The sequence below is a fragment of the Phyllobates terribilis genome, unplaced genomic scaffold, assembly GCF_046119375.1.
Source record: "Phyllobates terribilis strain yellow unplaced genomic scaffold, ASM4611937v1 Scaffold_7__3_contigs__length_470593459, whole genome shotgun sequence".
Taxonomy (NCBI): Eukaryota; Metazoa; Chordata; class Amphibia; order Anura; family Dendrobatidae; genus Phyllobates; species Phyllobates terribilis.
The window spans coordinates 57014864-57034755 of NW_027362767.1; the positions used below are offsets into that span (position 1 = coordinate 57014864).

The window sequence follows — 19892 nt, forward strand, 5'->3', positions numbered from 1 at the left end:
GAGGTGCGCACAGCTGTGTAATGTGTGTACGGCTGTGCATATGGAGGTGCGTACAGCTGTGTAATGTGTACGGCTGTGTGATGTACGTACGGAGGTGCGTACGGCTGTGTAATGTGCGTATGGAGGTGCGTACGGCTGTGTAATGTGTACGGCTGTGTGATGTGCGTATGGAGGTGCGTACGGCTGTGTAATGTGCGTATGGAGGTGCGTACGGCTGTGTGATGTGCGTATGGAGGTGCGTACGGCTGTGTAATGTGCGTATGGATGTGCGTACGGCTGTGTAATGTGCGTATGGATGTGCGTACGGCTGTGTAATGTGCGTATGGAGGTGCGTACGGCTGTGTAATGTGCGTATGGAGGTGCGTACGGCTGTCTAATGTGCGTATGGAGGTGCGTACGGCTGTCTAATGTGCGTACGGCTGTCTAATGTGCGTACGGCTGTGTAATGTGCGTACGGCTGTGTAATGTGCGTATGGATGTGCGTACGGCTGTGTAATGTGCGTATGGATGTGCGTACGGCTGTGTAATGTGCGTATGGATGTGCGTACGGCTGTGTAATGTGCGTATGGAGGTGCGTACGGCTGTGTAATGTGCGTATGGAGGTGCGTACGGCTGTGTAATGTGCGTATGGAGGTGCGTACGGCTGTATAATGTGCGTACGTCTGTCTAATGTGCGTATGGAGGTGCGTACGGCTGTCTAATGTGCGTATGGAGGTGCGTACGGCTGTGTAATGTGCGTACGGCTGTGTAATGTGCGTATGGAGGTGCGTACGGCTGTGTAATGTGCGTATGGAGGTGCGTACGGCTGTGTAATGTGCGTATGGAGGTGCGTACGGCTGTCTAATGTGCGTATGAAGGTGCGTACGGCTGTGTAATGTGCGTATGGAGGTGCGTAGGGCTGTGTAATGTGCGTATGGAGGTGCGTATGGAGGTGCGTACGGCTGTGTAATGTGCGTATGGCTGTGTAATGTGCGTATGGAGGTGCGTACGGCTGTGTAATGTGCGTATGGAGGTGCGTATGGAGGTGCGTACGGCTGTGTAATGTGCGTATGGAGGTGCGTACGGCTGTGTAATGTGCGTACGGCTGTGTAATGTGCGTATGGAGGTGCGTACGGCTGTGTAATGTGCGTATGGAGGTGCGTACGGCTGTCTAATGTGCGTATGGAGGTGCGTACGGCTGTGTAATGTGCGTATGGAGGTGCGTACGGCTGTCTAATGTGCGTATGGAGGTGCGTACGGCTGTGTAATGTGCGTATGGAGGTGCGTACGGCTGTGTAATGTGCGTATGGAGGTGCGTACGGCTGTGTAATGTGCGTATGGAGGTGCGTACGGCTGTGTAATGTGCGTATGGAGGTGCGTACGGCTGTGTAATGTGCGTATGGAGGTGCGTACGGCTGTGTAATGTGCGTATGGAGGTGCGTACGGCTGTGTAATGTGCGTATGGAGGTGCGTACGGCTGTGTAATGTGCGTATGGAGGTGCGTACGGCTGTGTAATGTGCGTATGGAGGTGCGTACGGCTGTGTAATGTGCGTATGGAGGTGCGTACGGCTGTGTAATGTGCGTATGGAGGTGCGTACGGCTGTGTAATGTGCGTATGGAGGTGCGTACGGCTGTGTAATGTGCGTATGGAGGTGCGTACGGCTGTGTAATGTGCGTATGGAGGTGCGTACGGCTGTGTAATGTGCGTATGGAGGTGCGTACGGCTGTGTAATGTGCGTATGGAGGTGCGTACGGCTGTGTAATGTGCGTATGGAGGTGCGTACGGCTGTGTAATGTGCGTATGGAGGTGCGTACGGCTGTGTAATGTGCGTATGGAGGTGCGTACGGCTGTGTAATGTGCGTATGGAGGTGCGTACGGCTGTGTAATGTGCGTATGGAGGTGCGTACGGCTGTGTAATGTGCGTATGGAGGTGCGTACGGCTGTGTAATGTGCGTATGGAGGTGCGTACGGCTGTGTAATGTGCGTATGGAGGTGCGTACGGCTGTGTAATGTGCGTATGGAGGTGCGTACGGCTGTGTAATGTGCGTATGGAGGTGCGTACGGCTGTGTAATGTGCGTATGGAGGTGCGTACGGCTGTGTAATGTGCGTATGGAGGTGCGTACGGCTGTGTAATGTGTACGGCTGTGTGATGTGCGTATGGAGGTGCGTACGGCTGTGTAATGTGCGTATGGAGGTGCGTACGGCTGTGTAATGTGCGTATGGAGGTGCGTACGGCTGTCTAATGTGCGTACGGAGGTGCGTACGGCTGTCTAATGTGCGTATGGAGGTGCGTACGGCTGTGTAATGTGCGTATGGCTGTGTAATGTGCGTACGGCTGTGTAATGTGCGTATGGATGTGCGTACGGCTGTGTAATGTGCGTATGGATGTGCGTACGGCTGTGTAATGTGCGTATGGATGTGCGTATGGCTGTGTAATGTGCGTACGGCTGTGTAATGTGCGTATGGATGTGCGTACGGCTGTGTAATGTGCGTATGGAGGTGCGTACGGCTGTGTAATGTGCGTATGGAGGTGCGTACGGCTGTATAATGTGCGTACGTCTGTCTAATGTGCGTATGGAGGTGCGTACGGCTGTCTAATGTGCGTATGGAGGTGCGTACGGCTGTGTAATGTGCGTACGGCTGTGTAATGTGCGTATGGAGGTGCGTACGGCTGTGTAATGTGCGTATGGAGGTGCGTACGGCTGTGTAATGTGCGTATGGAGGTGCCTACGGCTGTGTAATGTGCGTATGGAGGTGCGTACGGCTGTGTAATGTGTACGGCTGTGTGATGTACGTATGGAGGTGCGTACGGCTGTGTAATGTGCGTATGGAGGTGCGTACGGCTGTCTAATGTGCGTATGGAGGTGCGTACGGCTGTGTAATGTGCGTATGGAGGTGCGTACGGCTGTGTAATGTGCGTACGGCTGTGTAATGTGCGTATGGAGGTGCGTACGGCTGTGTAATGTGCGTATGGAGGTGCGTACGGCTGTGTAATGTGCGTACGTCTGTCTAATGTGCGTATGGAGGTGCGTACGGCTGTGTAATGTGCGTATGGAGGTGCGTACGGCTGTGTAATGTGTACGGCTGTGTGATGTACGTATGGAGGTGCGTACGGCTGTGTAATGTGCCTATGGAGGTGCGTACGGCTGTGTAATGTGCGTATGGAGGTGCGTACGGCTGTGTAATGTGCGTATGGAGGTGCGTACGGCTGTGTAATGTGCGTATGGAGGTGCATACGGCTGTGTAATGTGCGTATGGAGGTGCGCTCGGCTGTGTAATGTGCGTATGGAGGTGCGTACGGCTGTGTAATGTGCGTATGGAGGTGCGTACGGCTGTGTAATGTGCGTATGGAGGTGCGTACGGCTGTGTAATGTGCGTATGGAGGTGCGTACGGCTGTGTAATGTGCGTATGGAGGTGCGTACGGCTGTGTAATGTGCGTATGGAGGTGCGTACGGCTGTGTGATGTGCGTATGGAGGTGCGTACGGCTGTGTGATGTGCGTATGGAGGTGCGTACGGCTGTTTAATGTGCGTATGGAGGTGCGTACGGCTGTGTAATGTGTACGGCTCTGTGATGTGCGTATGGAGGTGCGTACGGCTGTGTAATGTGCGTATGGAGGTGCGTACGGCTGTGTAATGTGCGTATGGAGGTGCGTACGGCTGTGTAATGTGCGTATGGAGGTGCGTACGGCTGTCTAATGTGCGTATGGAGGTGCGTACGGCTGTCTAATGTGCGTATGGAGGTGCTTACGGCTGTGTAATGTGCGTACGGCTGTGTAATGTGCGTACGGCTGTGTAATGTGCGTACGGCTGTGTAATGTGCGTATGGATGTGCGTACGGCTGTGTGATGTGCGTACGGCTGTGTAATGTGCGTATGGAGGTGCGTACGGCTGTGTAATGTGCGTATGGAGGTGCGTACGGCTGTGTAATGTGCGTATGGATGTGCGTACGGCTGTGTAATGTGCGTATGGAGGTGCGTACGGCTGTATAATGTGCGTACGTCTGTCTAATGTGCGAATGGAGGTGCGTACGGCTGTCTAATGTGCGTATGGAGGTGCGTACGGCTGTGTAATGTGCGTACGGCTGTGTAATGTGCGTATGGAGGTGCGTACGGCTGTAATGTGCGTATGGAGGTGCGTACGGCTGTGTAATGTGCGTATGGAGGTGCATACGGCTGTCTAATGTGCGTATGGAGGTGCGTACGGCTGTGTAATATGCGTATGGAGGTGCGTACGGCTGTGTAATGTGCGTATGGAGGTGCGTATGGAGGTGCGTACGGCTGTGTAATGTGTGTATGGAGGTGCGTACGGCTGTGTAATGTGCGTATGGAGGTGCGTACGGCTGTGTAATGTGCGTATGGAGGTGCGTATGGAGGTGCGTACGGCTGTGTAATGTGCGTATGGAGGTGCGTACGGCTGTGTAATGTGCGTATGGAGGTGCGTACGGCTGTGTAATGTGCGTATGGAGGTGCGTACGGCTGTGTAATGTGCGTATGGAGGTGCGTACGGCTGTCTAATGTGCGTATGGAGGTGCGTACGGCTGTCTAATGTGCGTATGGAGGTGCGTACGGCTGTGTAATGTGCGTATGGAGGTGCGTACGGCTGTCTAATGTGCGTACGGCTGTGTAATGTGCGTATGGAGGTGCGTACGGCTGTGTAATGTGCGTATGGAGATGCGTACGGCTGTCTAATGTGCGTATGGAGGTGCGTACGGCTGTCTAATGTGCGTATGGAGGTGCGTACGGCTGTGTAATGTGCGTATGGAGGTGCGTACGGCTGTGTAATGTGCGTATGGAGGTGCGTACGGCTGTGTAATGTGCGTATGGAGGTGCGTACGCCTGTGTAATGTGCGTATGGAGGTGCGTACGGCTGTGTAATGTGCGTATGGAGGTGCGTACGGCTGTCTAATGTGCGTATGGAGGTGCGTATGGAGGTGCGTACGGCTGTGTAATGTGCGTACGGCTGTGTAATGTGCGTATGGAGGTGCGTACGGCTGTGTAATGTGCGTATAGAGGTGCGTACGGCTGTCTAATGTGCGTATGGAGGTGCGTACGGCTGTCTAATGTGCGTATGGAGGTGCGTACGGCTGTCTAATGTGCGTATGGAGGTGCGTACGGCTGTGTAATGTGCGTATGGAGGTGCGTACGGCTGTGTAATGTGCGTATGGAGGTGCGTACGGCTGTGTAATGTGCGTATGGAGGTGTGTACGGCTGTCTAATGTGCGTACGGCTGTGTAATGTGCGTATGGAGGTACGTACGGCTGTGTAATGTGCGTATGGAGGTGCGTACGGCTGTGTAATGTGCGTATGGAGGTGCGTACGGCTGTGTAATGTGCGTATGGAGGTGCGTACGGCTGTGTAATGTGCGTATGGAGGTGCGTACGGCTGTCTAATGTGCGTATGGAGGTGCGTACGGCTGTGTAATGTGCGTATGGAGGTGCGTACGGCTGTCTAATGTGCGTATGGAGGTGCGTACGGCTGTCTAATGTGCTTATGGAGGTGCGTACGGCTGTCTAATGTGCGTATGGAGGTGCGTACGGCTGTCTAATGTGCGTATGGAGGTGCGTACGGCTGTGTAATGTGCTTATGGAGGTGCGTACGGCTGTCTAATGTGCGTATGGAGGTGCGTACGGCTGTCTAATGTGCGTATGGAGGTGCGTACGGCTGTGTAATGTGCGTATGGAGGTGCGTACGGCTGTGTAATGTGCGTATGGAAGTGCGTACGGCTGTGTAATGTGCGTATGGAGGTGCGTACGGCTGTGTAATGTGCGTATGGAGGTGCGTATGGCTGTCTAATGTGCGTACGGCTGTGTAATGTGCGTATGGAGGTGCGTACGGCTGTGTAATGTGCGTATGGAGGTGCGTACGGCTGTGTAATGTGCGTATGGAGGTGCGTACGGCTGTGTAATGTGCGTATGGAGGTGCGTACGGCTGTGTAATGTGCGTATGGAGGTGCGTACGGCTGTGTAATGTGCGTATGGAGGTGCGTACGGCTGTGTAATGTGCGTATGGAGGTGCGTACGGCTGTGTAATGTGCGTATGGAGGTGCGTACGGCTGTGTAATGTGTACGGCTGTGTGATGTACGTATGGAGGTGCGTACGGCTGTGTAATGTGCGTATGGAGGTGCGTACGGCTGTGTAATGTGCATATGGAGGTGCGTACAGCTGTGTAATGTGCGTATGGAGGTGCGTACGGCTGTGTAATGTGCGTATGGAGGTGCGTACGGCTGTGTAATGTGCGTATGGAGGTGCGTACGGCTGTGTAATGTGCGTATGGAGGTGCGTACGGCTGTGTAATGTGTACGACTGTGTGATGTACGTATGGAGGTGCGTACGGCTGTGTAATGTGCGTATGGAGGTGCGTACGGCTTTGTAATGTGCGTATGCAGGTGCGTACGGCTGTGTAATGTGCGTATGGAGGTGCGTACGGCTGTGTAATGTGCGTATGGAGGTGCGTACGGCTGTGTAATGTGCGTATGGAGGTGCGTACGGCTGTGTAATGTGCGTATGGAGGTGCGTACGGCTGTGTAATGTGCGTATGGAGGTGCGTACGGCTGTGTAATGTGCGTATGGAGGTGCGTACGGCTGTGTAATGTGTACGGCTGTGTGATGTGCGTATGGAGGTGCGTACGGCTGTGTAATGTGCGTATGGAGGTGCGTACGGCTGTGTAATGTGCGTATGGAGGTGCGTACGGCTGTCTAATGTGCGTATGGAGGTGCGTACGGCTGTCTAATGTGCGTATGGAGGTGCGTACGGCTGTGTAATGTGCGTATGGCTGTGTAATGTGCGTATGGCTGTGTAATGTGCGTATGGATGTGCGTACGGCTGTGTAATGTGCGTATGGATGTGCGTACGGCTGTGTAATGTGCGTATGGATGTGCGTACGGCTGTGTAATGTGCGTATGGATGTGCGTACGGCTGTGTAATGTGCGTATGGAGGTGCGTACGGCTGTGTAATGTGCGTATGGAGGTGCTTACGGCTGTGTAATGTGCGTATGGAGGTGCGTACGGCTGTATAATGTGCGTACGTCTGTCTAATGTGCGTATGGAGGTGCGTACGGCTGTCTAATGTGCGTATGGAGGTGCGTACGGCTGTGTAATGTGCGTACGGCTGTGTAATGTGCGTATGGAGGTGCGTATGGAGGTGCGTACGGCTGTGTAATGTGCGTATGGAGGTGCGTACGGCTGTGTAATGTGCGTATGGAGGTGCGTACGGCTGTGTAATGTGCGTATGGAGGTGCGTACGGCTGTGTAATGTGCGTATGGAGGTGCGTACGGCTGTGTAATGTGCGTATGGAGGTGCGTAAGGCTGTGTAATGTGCGTATGGAGGTGCGTACGGCTGTGTAATGTGCGTATGGAGGTGCGTACGGCTGTGTAATGTGCGTATGGAGGTGCGTACGGCTGTGTAATGTGCGTATGGAGGTGCGTACGGCTGTCTAATGTGCGTATGGAGGTGCGTACGGCTGTCTAATGTGCGTACGACTGTGTAATGTGCGTATGGAGGTGCGTACGGCTGTGTAATGTGCGTATGGAGGTGCGTACGGCTGTCTAATGTGCGTATGGAGGTGCGTACGGCTGTCTAATGTGCGTATGGAGGTGCGTACGGCTGTCTAATGTGCGTATGGAGGTGCGTACGGCTGTGTAATGTGCGTATGGAGGTGCGTACGGCTGTGTAATGTGCGTATGGAGGTGCGTACGGCTGTGTAATGTGCGTATGGAAGTGCGTACGGCTGTGTAATGTGCGTATGGAGGTGCGTACGGCTGTGTAATGTGCGTATGGAGGTGCGTATGGCTGTCTAATGTGCGTACGGCTGTGTAATGTGCGTATGGAGGTGCGTACGGCTGTGTAATGTGCGTATGGAGGTGCGTACGGCTGTGTAATGTGCGTATGGAGGTGCGTACGGCTGTGTAATGTGCGTATGGAGGTGCGTACGGCTGTGTAATGTGCGTATGGAGGTGCGTACGGCTGTGTAATGTGCGTATGGAGGTGCGTACGGCTGTGTAATGTGCGTATGGAGGTGCGTACGGCTGTGTAATGTGCGTATGGAGGTGCGTACGGCTGTGTAATGTGCGTACGGCTGTGTAATGTGTACGGCTGTGTGATGTGCGTATGGAGGTGCGTACGGCTGTGTAATGTGCGTATGGAGGTGCGTACGGCTGTGTAATGTGCGTATGGAGGTGCGTACGGCTGTCTAATGTGCGTATGGAGGTGCGTACGGCTGTCTAATGTGCGTATGGAGGTGCGTACGGCTGTGTAATGTGCGTATGGCTGTGTAATGTGCGTATGGCTGTGTAATGTGCGTATGGATGTGCGTACGGCTGTGTAATGTGCGTATGGATGTGCGTACGGCTGTGTAATGTGCGTATGGATGTGCGTACGGCTGTGTAATGTGCGTATGGATGTGCGTACGGCTGTGTAATGTGCGTATGGAGGTGCGTACGGCTGTGTAATGTGCGTATGGAGGTGCTTACGGCTGTGTAATGTGCGTATGGAGGTGCGTACGGCTGTGTAATGTGCGTACGTCTGTCTAATGTGCGTATGGAGGTGCGTACGGCTGTCTAATGTGCGTATGGAGGTGCGTACGGCTGTGTAATGTGCGTACGGCTGTGTAATGTGCGTATGGAGGTGCGTACGGCTGTGTAATGTGCGTATGGAGGTGCGTACGGCTGTGTAATGTGCGTATGGAGGTGCGTACGGCTGTGTAATGTGCGTATGGAGGTGCGTACGGCTGTGTAATGTGCGTATGGAGGTGCGTACGGCTGTGTAATGTGCGTATGGAGGTGCGTAAGGCTGTGTAATGTGCGTATGGAGGTGCGTACGGCTGTGTAATGTGCGTATGGAGGTGCGTACGGCTGTGTAATGTGCGTATGGAGGTGCGTACGGCTGTGTAATGTGCGTATGGAGGTGCGTACGGCTGTGTAATGTGCGTATGGAGGTGCGTACGGCTGTCTAATGTGCGTATGGAGGTGCGTACGGCTGTGTAATGTGCGTATGGAGGTGCGTACGGCTGTCTAATGTGCGTACGGCTGTGTAATGTGCGTATGGAGGTGCGTACGGCTGTGTAATGTGCGTATGGAGGTGCGTACGGCTGTCTAATGTGCGTATGGAGGTGCGTACGGCTGTGTAATGTGCGTGTGGAGGTGCGTACGGCTGTGTAATGTGCGTGTGGAGGTGCGTACGGCTGTGTAATGTGCGTATGGAGGTGCGTACGGCTGTGTAATGTGCGTATGGAGGTGCGTACGGCTGTGTAATGTGCGTATGGAGGTGCGTACGGCTGTGTAATGTGCGTATGGAGGTGCGTACGGCTGTCTAATGTGCGTATGGAGGTGCGTACGGCTGTGTAATGTGCGTATGGAGGTGCGTACGGCTGTGTAATGTGCGTATGGAGGTGCGTACGGCTGTGTAATGTGCGTATGGAGGTGCGTACGGCTGTGTAATGTGCGTATGGAGGTGCGTACGGCTGTGTAATGTGCGTATGGAGGTGCGTACGGCTGTGTAATGTGCGTATTGAGGTGCGTACGGCTGTCTAATGTGCGTACGGCTGTGTAATGTGCGTATGGAGGTGCGTATGGCTGTGTAATGTGCGTATGGAGGTGCGTACGGCTGTGTAATGTGCGTATTGAGGTGCGTACGGCTGTGTAATGTGCGTATAGAGGTGCGTACGGCTGTCTAATGTGCGTATGGAGGTGCGTACGGCTGTCTAATGTGCGTATGGAGGTGCGTACGGCTGTGTAATGTGCGTATGGAGGTGCGTACGGCTGTGTAATGTGCGTATGGAGGTGCGTACGGCTGTGTAATGTGCGTATGGAGGTGCGTACGGCTGTGTAATGTGCGTATGGAGGTGCGTACGGCTGTGTAATGTGCGTATGGAGGTGCGTACGGCTGTGTAATGTGCGTGTGGAGGTGCGTACGGCTGTGTAATGTGCGTGTGGAGGTGCGTACGGCTGTGTAATGTGCGTGTGGAGGTGCGTACGGCTGTGTAATGTGCGTATGGAGGTGCGTACGGCTGTGTAATGTGCGTATGGAGGTGCGTACGGCTGTGTAATGTGCGTATGGAGGTGCGTACGGCTGTGTAATGTGCGTATGGAGGTGCGTACGGCTGTGTAATGTGCGTATGGAGGTGCGTACGGCTGTGTAATGTGTACGGCTGTGTGATGTGCGTATGGAGGTGCGTACGGCTGTGTAATGTGCGTATGGAGGTGCGTACGGCTGTGTAATGTGCGTATGGAGGTGCGTACGGCTGTCTAATGTGCGTATGGAGGTGCGTACGGCTGTCTAATGTGCGTATGGAGGTGCGTACGGCTGTGTAATGTGCGTACGGCTGTGTAATGTGCGTACGGCTGTGTAATGTGCGTATGGATGTGCGTACGGCTGTGTAATGTGCGTATGGATGTGCGTACGGCTGTGTAATGTGCGTATGGATGTGCGTACGGCTGTGTAATGTGCGTATGGAGGTGCGTACGGCTGTGTAATGTGCGTATGGAGGTGCGTACGGCTGTGTAATGTGCGTATGGAGGTGCGTACGGCTGTATAATGTGCGTAAGTCTGTCTAATGTGCGTATGGAGGTGCGTACGGCTGTCTAATGTGCGTATGGAGGTGCGTACGGCTGTGTAATGTGCGTACGGCTGTGTAATGTGCGTATGGAGGTGCGTACGGCTGTGTAATGTGCGTATGGAGGTGCGTACGGCTGTGTAATGTGCGTATGGAGGTGCATACGGCTGTGTAATGTGCGTATGGAGGTGCGTACGGCTGTATAATGTGCGTATGGAGGTGCGTACGGCTGTGTAATGTGCGTACGGCTGTGTAATGTGCTTATGGAGGTGCGTACGGCTGTGTAATGTGCGTATGGAGGTGCGTACGGCTGTGTAATGTGCGTATGGAGGTGCGTACGGCTGTGTAATGTGCGTATGGAGGTGCGTACGGCTGTGTAATGTGCGTATGGAGGTGCGTACGGCTGTGTAATGTGCGTACGGCTGTGTAATGTGCGTATGGAGGTGCGTACGGCTGTGTAATGTGCGTATGGAGGTGCGTACGGCTGTGTAATGTGCGTATGGAGGTGCGTACGGCTGTGTAATGTGCGTATGGAGGTGCGTACGGCTGTATAATGTGCGTACGTCTGTCTAATGTGCGTATGGAGGTGCGTACGGCTGTCTAATGTGCGTATGGAGGTGCGTACGGCTGTGTAATGTGCGTACGGCTGTATAATGTGCGTATGGAGGTGCGTACGGCTGTGTAATGTGCGTATGGAGGTGCGTACGGCTGTCTAATGTGCGTATGGAGGTGCGTACGGCTGTGTAATATGCGTATGGAGGTGCGTACGGCTGTGTAATGTGCGTACGGCTGTGTAATGTGCGTATGGAGGTGCGTACGGCTGTGTAATGTGCGTATGGAGGTGCGTATGGAGGTGCGTACGGCTGTGTAATGTGCGTATGGAGGTGCGTACGGCTGTGTAATGTGCGTATGGAGGTGCGTACGGCTGTGTAATGTGCGTATGGAGGTGCTATGGAGGTGCGTACGGCTGTGTAATGTGCGTATGGAGGTGCGTACGGCTGTGTAATGTGCGTATGGAGGTGCGTACGGCTGTGTAATGTGCGTATGGAGGTGCGTACGGCTGTGTAATGTGCGTATGGAGGTGCGTACGGCTGTCTAATGTGCGTATGGAGGTGCGTACGGCTGTGTAATGTGCGTATGGAGGTGCGTACGGCTGTCTAATGTGCGTACGGCTCTGTAATGTGCGTATGGAGGTGCGTACGGCTGTGTAATGTGCGTATGGAGGTGCGTACGGCTGTCTAATGTGCGTATGGAGGTGCGTACGGCTGTCTAATGTGCGTATGGAGGTGCGTACGGCTGTGTAATGTGCGTATGGAGGTGCGTACGGCTGTGTAATGTGCGTATGGAGGTGCGTACGGCTGTGTAATGTGCGTATGGAGGTGCGTACGGCTGTGTAATGTGCGTATGGAGGTGCGTACGGCTGTGTAATGTGCGTATGGAGGTGCGTACGGCTGTGTAATGTGCGTATGGAGGTGCGTACGGCTGTGTAATGTGCGTATGGAGGTGCGTACGGCTGTCTAATGTGCGTACGGCTGTGTAATGTGCGTATGGAGGTACGTACGGCTGTGTAATGTGCGTATGGAGGTGCGTACGGCTGTGTAATGTGCGTATGGAGGTGCGTACGGCTGTGTAATGTGCGTATGGAGGTGCGTACGGCTGTGTAATGTGCGTATGGAGGTGCGTACGGCTGTGTAATGTGCGTATGGAGGTGCGTACGGCTGTGTAATGTGCGTATGGAGGTGCGTACGGCTGTGTAATGTGCGTATGGAGGTGCGTACGGCTGTGTAACGTGCGTATGGAGGTGCGTACGGCTGTCTAATGTGCGTATGGAGGTGCGTACGGCTGTCTAATGTGCGTATGGAGGTGCGTACGGCTGTCTAATGTGCGTATGGAGGTGCGTACGGCTGTCTAATGTGCGTATGGAGGTGCGTACGGCTGTCTAATGTGCGTATGGAGGTGCGTACGGCTGTCTAATGTGCGTATGGAGGTGCGTACGGCTGTCTAATGTGCGTATGGAGGTGCGTACGGCTGTCTAATGTGCGTATGGAGGTGCGTACGGCTGTCTAATGTGCTTATGGAGGTGCGTACGGCTGTCTAATGTGCGTATGGAGGTGCGTACGGCTGTCTAATGTGCGTATGGAGGTGCGTACGGCTGTGTAATGTGCTTATGGAGGTGCGTACGGCTGTCTAATGTGCGTATGGAGGTGCGTACGGCTGTCTAATGTGCGTATGGAGGTGCGTACGGCTGTCTAATGTGCGTATGGAGGTGCGTACGGCTGTGTAATGTGCGTATGGAAGTGCGTACGGCTGTGTAATGTGCGTATGGAGGTGCGTACGGCTGTGTAATGTGCGTATGGAGGTGCGTATGGCTGTCTAATGTGCGTACGGCTGTGTAATGTGCGTATGGAGGTGCGTACGGCTGTGTAATGTGCGTATGGAGGTGCGTACGGCTGTGTAATGTGCGTATGGAGGTGCGTACGGCTGTGTAATGTGCGTATGGAGGTGCGTACGGCTGTGTAATGTGCGTATGGAGGTGCGTACGGCTGTGTAATGTGCGTATGGAGGTGCGTACGGCTTTGTAATGTGCGTATGGAGGTGCGTACGGCTGTGTAATGTGCGTATGGAGGTGCGTACGGCTGTGTAATGTGCGTATGGAGGTGCGTACGGCTGTGTAATGTGCGTATGGAGGTGCGTACGGCTGTGTAATGTGCGTATGGAGGTGCGTACGGCTGTGTAATGTGTACGGCTGTGTGATGTACGTATGGAGGTGCGTACGGCTGTGTAATGTGCGTATGGAGGTGCGTACGGCTGTGTAATGTGCATATGGAGGTGCGTACAGCTGTGTAATGTGGTTATGGAGGTGCGTACGGCTGTGTAATGTGCGTATGGAGGTGCGTACGGTTGTGTAATGTGCGTATGGAGGTGCGTACGGCTGTGTAATGTGCGTATGGAGGTGCGTACGGCTGTGTAATGTGTACGGCTGTGTGATGTACGTATGGAGGTGCGTACGGCTGTGTAATGTGCGTATGGAGGTGCGTACGGCTGTGTAATGTGCGTATGCAGGTGCGTACGGCTGTGTAATGTGCGTATGGTGGTGCGTACGGCTGTGTAATGTGCGTATGGAGGTGCGTACGGCTGTGTAATGTGCGTATGGAGGTGCGTACGGCTGTGTAATGTGCGTATGGAGGTGCGTACGGCTGTGTAATGTGCGTATGGAGGTGCGTACGGCTGTGTAATGTGCGTATGGAGGTGCGTACGGCTGTGTAATGTGCGTATGGAGGTGCGTACGGCTGTGTAATGTGCGTACGGCTGTGTAATGTGCGTATGGAGGTGCGTACGGCTGTGTAATGTGCGTATGGAGGTGCGTACGGCTGTGTAATGTGTACGGCTGTGTGATGTGCGTATGGAGGTGCGTACGGCTGTGTGATGTGCGTATGGAGGTGCGTACGGCTGTCTAATGTGCGTATGGAGGTGCGTACGGCTGTGTAATGTGCGTATGGCTGTGTAATGTGCGTACGGCTGTGTAATGTGCGTATGGATGTGCGTACGGCTGTGTAATGTGCGTATGGATGTGCGTACGGCTGTGTAATGTGCGTATGGATGTGCGTACGGCTATGTAATGTGCGTATGGATGTGCGTACGGCTGTGTAATGTGCGTATGGATGTGCGTACGGCTGTGTAATGTGCGTATTGAGGTGCGTACGGCTGTGTAATGTGCGTATGGAGGTGCGTACGGCTGTGTAATGTGCGTACGGCTGTGTAATGTGCGTATGGAGGTGCGTACGGCTGTGTAATGTGCGTATGGAGGTGCGTACGGCTGTGTAATGTGCGTATGGAGGTGCGTACGGCTGTGTAATGTGCGTATGGAGGTGCGTACGGCTGTATAATGTGCGTACGTCTGTCTAATGTGCGTATGGAGGTGCGTACGGCTGTCTAATGTGCGTATGGAGGTGCGTACGGCTGTGTAATGTGCGTACGGCTGTATAATGTGCGTATGGAGGTGCGTACGGCTGTGTAATGTGCGTATGGAGGTGCGTACGGCTGTCTAATGTGCGTATGGAGGTGCGTACGGCTGTGTAATATGCGTATGGAGGTGCGTACGGCTGTGTAATGTGCGTACGGCTGTGTAATGTGCGTATGGAGGTGCGTACGGCTGTGTAATGTGCGTATGGAGGTGCGTATGGAGGTGCGTACGGCTGTGTAATGTGCGTATGGAGGTGCGTACGGCTGTGTAATGTGCGTATGGAGGTGCGTACGGCTGTGTAATGTGCGTATGGAGGTGCTATGGAGGTGCGTACGGCTGTGTAATGTGCGTATGGAGGTGCGTACGGCTGTGTAATGTGCGTATGGAGGTGCGTACGGCTGTGTAATGTGCGTATGGAGGTGCGTACGGCTGTGTAATGTGCGTATGGAGGTGCGTACGGCTGTCTAATGTGCGTATGGAGGTGCGTACGGCTGTGTAATGTGCGTATGGAGGTGCGTACGGCTGTCTAATGTGCGTACGGCTCTGTAATGTGCGTATGGAGGTGCGTACGGCTGTGTAATGTGCGTATGGAGGTGCGTACGGCTGTCTAATGTGCGTATGGAGGTGCGTACGGCTGTCTAATGTGCGTATGGAGGTGCGTACGGCTGTGTAATGTGCGTATGGAGGTGCGTACGGCTGTGTAATGTGCGTATGGAGGTGCGTACGGCTGTGTAATGTGCGTATGGAGGTGCGTACGGCTGTGTAATGTGCGTATGGAGGTGCGTACGGCTGTGTAATGTGCGTATGGAGGTGCGTACGGCTGTGTAATGTGCGTATGGAGGTGCGTACGGCTGTGTAATGTGCGTATGGAGGTGCGTACGGCTGTCTAATGTGCGTACGGCTGTGTAATGTGCGTATGGAGGTACGTACGGCTGTGTAATGTGCGTATGGAGGTGCGTACGGCTGTGTAATGTGCGTATGGAGGTGCGTACGGCTGTGTAATGTGCGTATGGAGGTGCGTACGGCTGTGTAATGTGCGTATGGAGGTGCGTACGGCTGTGTAATGTGCGTATGGAGGTGCGTACGGCTGTGTAATGTGCGTATGGAGGTGCGTACGGCTGTGTAATGTGCGTATGGAGGTGCGTACGGCTGTGTAACGTGCATATGGAGGTGCGTACGGCTGTCTAATGTGCGTATGTTGGTGCGTACGGCTGTCTAATGTGCGTATGGAGGTGCGTACGGCTGTCTAATGTGCGTATGGAGGTGCGTACGGCTGTCTAATGTGCGTATGGAGGTGCGTACGGCTGTCTAATGTGCGTATGGAGGTGCGTACGGCTGTCTAATGTGCGTATGGAGGTGCGTACGGCTGTCTAATGTGCGTATGGAGGTGCGTACGGCTGTCTAATGTGCGTATGGAGGTGCGTACGGCTGTCTAATGTGCTTATGGAGGTGCGTACGGCTGTCTAATGTGCGTATGGAGGTGCGTACGGCTGTCTAATGTGCGTATGGAGGTGCGTACGGCTGTGTAATGTGCTTATGGAGGTGCGTACGGCTGTCTAATGTGCGTATGGAGGTGCGTACGGCTGTCTAATGTGCGTATGGAGGTGCGTACGGCTGTCTAATGTGCGTATGGAGGTGCGTACGGCTGTGTAATGTGCGTATGGAAGTGCGTACGGCTGTGTAATGTGCGTATGGAGGTGCGTACGGCTGTGTAATGTGCGTATGGAGGTGCGTATGGCTGTCTAATGTGCGTACGGCTGTGTAATGTGCGTATGGAGGTGCGTACGGCTGTGTAATGTGCGTATGGAGGTGCGTACGGCTGTGTAATGTGCGTATGGAGGTGCGTACGGCTGTGTAATGTGCGTATGGAGGTGCGTACGGCTGTGTAATGTGCGTATGGAGGTGCGTACGGCTGTGTAATGTGCGTATGGAGGTGCGTACGGCTTTGTAATGTGCGTATGGAGGTGCGTACGGCTGTGTAATGTGCGTATGGAGGTGCGTACGGCTGTGTAATGTGCGTATGGAGGTGCGTACGGCTGTGTAATGTGCGTATGGAGGTGCGTACGGCTGTGTAATGTGCGTATGGAGGTGCGTACGGCTGTGTAATGTGTACGGCTGTGTGATGTACGTATGGAGGTGCGTACGGCTGTGTAATGTGCGTATGGAGGTGCGTACGGCTGTGTAATGTGCATATGGAGGTGCGTACAGCTGTGTAATGTGGTTATGGAGGTGCGTACGGCTGTGTAATGTGCGTATGGAGGTGCGTACGGTTGTGTAATGTGCGTATGGAGGTGCGTACGGCTGTGTAATGTGCGTATGGAGGTGCGTACGGCTGTGTAATGTGTACGGCTGTGTGATGTACGTATGGAGGTGCGTACGGCTGTGTAATGTGCGTATGGAGGTGCGTACGGCTGTGTAATGTGCGTATGCAGGTGCGTACGGCTGTGTAATGTGCGTATGGTGGTGCGTACGGCTGTGTAATGTGCGTATGGAGGTGCGTACGGCTGTGTAATGTGCGTATGGAGGTGCGTACGGCTGTGTAATGTGCGTATGGAGGTGCGTACGGCTGTGTAATGTGCGTATGGAGGTGCGTACGGCTGTGTAATGTGCGTATGGAGGTGCGTACGGCTGTGTAATGTGCGTATGGAGGTGCGTACGGCTGTGTAATGTGCGTACGGCTGTGTAATGTGCGTATGGAGGTGCGTACGGCTGTGTAATGTGCGTATGGAGGTGCGTACGGCTGTGTAATGTGTACGGCTGTGTGATGTGCGTATGGAGGTGCGTACGGCTGTGTGATGTGCGTATGGAGGTGCGTACGGCTGTCTAATGTGCGTATGGAGGTGCGTACGGCTGTGTAATGTGCGTATGGCTGTGTAATGTGCGTACGGCTGTGTAATGTGCGTATGGATGTGCGTACGGCTGTGTAATGTGCGTATGGATGTGCGTACGGCTGTGTAATGTGCGTATGGATGTGCGTACGGCTATGTAATGTGCGTATGGATGTGCGTACGGCTGTGTAATGTGCGTATGGATGTGCGTACGGCTGTGTAATGTGCGTATTGAGGTGCGTACGGCTGTATAATGTGCGTACGTCTGTCTAATGTGCGTATGGAGGTGCGTACGGCTGTCTAATGTGCGTATGGAGGTGCGTACGGCTGTGTAATGTGCGTATGGAGGTGCGTACGGCTGTCTAATGTGCGTATGGAGGTGCGTACGGCTGTCTAATGTGCGTATGGAGGTGCGTACGGCTGTGTAATGTGCGTATGGAGGTGCGTACGGCTGTCTAATGTGCGTATGGAGGTGCGCACGGCTGTCTAATGTGCGTATGGAGGTGCGCACGGCTGTCTAATGTGCGTATGGAGGTGCGTACGGCTGTGTAATGTGCGTATGGAGGTGCGTACGGCTGTGTAATGTGCGTATGGAGGTGCGTACGGCTGTGTAATGTGCGTATGGAGGTGCGTACGGCTGTGTAATGTGCGTATGGAGGTGCGTACGGCTGTGTAATGTGCGTATGGAGGTGCGTACGGCTGTCTAATGTGCGTATGGAGGTGCGCACGGCTGTCTAATGTGCGTATGGAGGTGCGTACGGCTGTGTAATGTGCGTCTGGAGGTGCGTACGGCTGTGTAATGTGCGTATGGAGGTGCGTACGGCTGTGTAATGTGCGTTTGGAGGTGCGTACGGCTGTGTAATGTGCGTATTGAGATGCGTACGGCTGTCTAATGTGCGTACGGCTGTGTAATGTGCATATGGAGGTGCGTATGGCTGTGTAATGTGCGTATGGAGGTGCGTACGGCTGTCTAATGTGCGTATGGAGGTGCGTACGGCTGTCTAATGTGCGTATGGAGGTGCGTACGGCTGTGTAATGTGCGTATGGAGGTGCGTACGGCTGTGTAATGTGCGTATTGAGGTGCGTACGGCTGTGTAATGTGCGTATAGAGGTGCGTACGGCTGTCTAATGTGCGTATGGAGGTGCGTACGGCTGTCTAATGTGCGTATGGAGGTGCGTACGGCTGTCTAATGTGCGTATGGAGGTGCGTACGGCTGTGTAATGTGCGTATGGAGGTACGTACGGCTGTGTAATGTGCGTATGGAGGTGCGTACGGCTGTGTAATGTGCGTATGGAGGTGCGTACGGCTGTGTAATGTGCGCATGGAGGTGCGTACGGCTGTGTAATGTGCGTATGGAGGTGCGTACGGCTGTGTAATGTGCGTATGGAGGTGCGTACGGCTGTGTAATGTGCGTATGGAGGTGCGTACGGCTGTGTAATGTGCGTATGGAGGTGCGTACGGCTGTGTAATGTGCGTATGGAGGTGCGTACGGCTGTGTAATGTGTACGGCTGTGTGATGTACGTATGGAGGTGCGTACGGCTGTGTAATGTGCGTATGGAGGTGCGTACGGCTGTGTAATGTGCGTATGGAGGTGCGTACAGCTGTGTAATGTGCGTATGGAGGTGCGTACGGCTGTGTAATGTGCGTATGGAGGTGCGTACGGCTGTGTAATGTGTACGGCTGTGTGATGTACGTATGGAGGTGCGTACGGCTGTGTAATGTGCGTATGGAGGTGCGTACGGCTGTGTAATGTGCGTATGGAGGTGCGTACGGCTGTGTAATGTGCGTATGGAGGTGCGTACGGCTGTGTAATGTGCGTATGGAGGTGCGTACGGCTGTGTAATGTGCGTATGGAGGTGCGTACGGCTGTGTAATGTGCGTATGGAGGTGCGTACGGCTGTGTAATGTGCGTATGGAGGTGCGTACGGCTGTGTAATGTGCGTATGGAGGTGCGTACGGCTGTGTAATGTGCGTATGGAGGTGCGTACGGCTGTGTAATGTGCGTGTGGAGGTGCGTACGGCTGTGTAATGTGCGTATGGAGGTGCGTACGGCTGTGTAATGTGCGTATGGAGGTGCGTACGGTTGTGTAATGTGTACGGCTGTGTGATGTGCGTATGGAGGTGCGTACGGCTGTGTAATGTGCGTATGGAGGTGCGTACGGCTGTGTAATGTGCGTATGGAGGTGCGTACGGCTGTGTAATGTGCGTATGGAGGTGCGTACGGCTGTCTAATGTGCGTATGGAGGTGCGTACGGCTGTCTAATGTGCGTATGGAGGTGCGTACGGCTGTGTAATGTGCGTACGGCTGTGTAATGTGCGAATGGATGTGCGTACAGCTGTGTAATGTGCGTATGGATGTGCGTACGGCTGTGTAATGTGCGTATGGAGGTGCGTACGGCTGTGTAATGTGCGTATGGAGGTGCGTACGGCTGTGTAATGTGCGTATGGAGGTGCGTACGGCTGTATAATGTGCGTACGTCTGTCTAATGTGCGTATGGAGGTGCGTACGGCTGTCTAATGTGCGTATGGAGGTGCGTACGGCTGTGTAATGTGCGTACGGCTG

The 19892-nt window shown here is 54.1% G+C and overlaps 1 protein-coding gene across 1 annotated transcript in view; it reads left to right on the plus strand.

Moving 5' to 3' along the window:
• TOGARAM1 (TOG array regulator of axonemal microtubules 1) overlaps positions 1–19892 on the plus strand; it is a 94450-nt gene that overhangs the window by 116 nt on the left and 74442 nt on the right. The window lies entirely within an intron of this gene.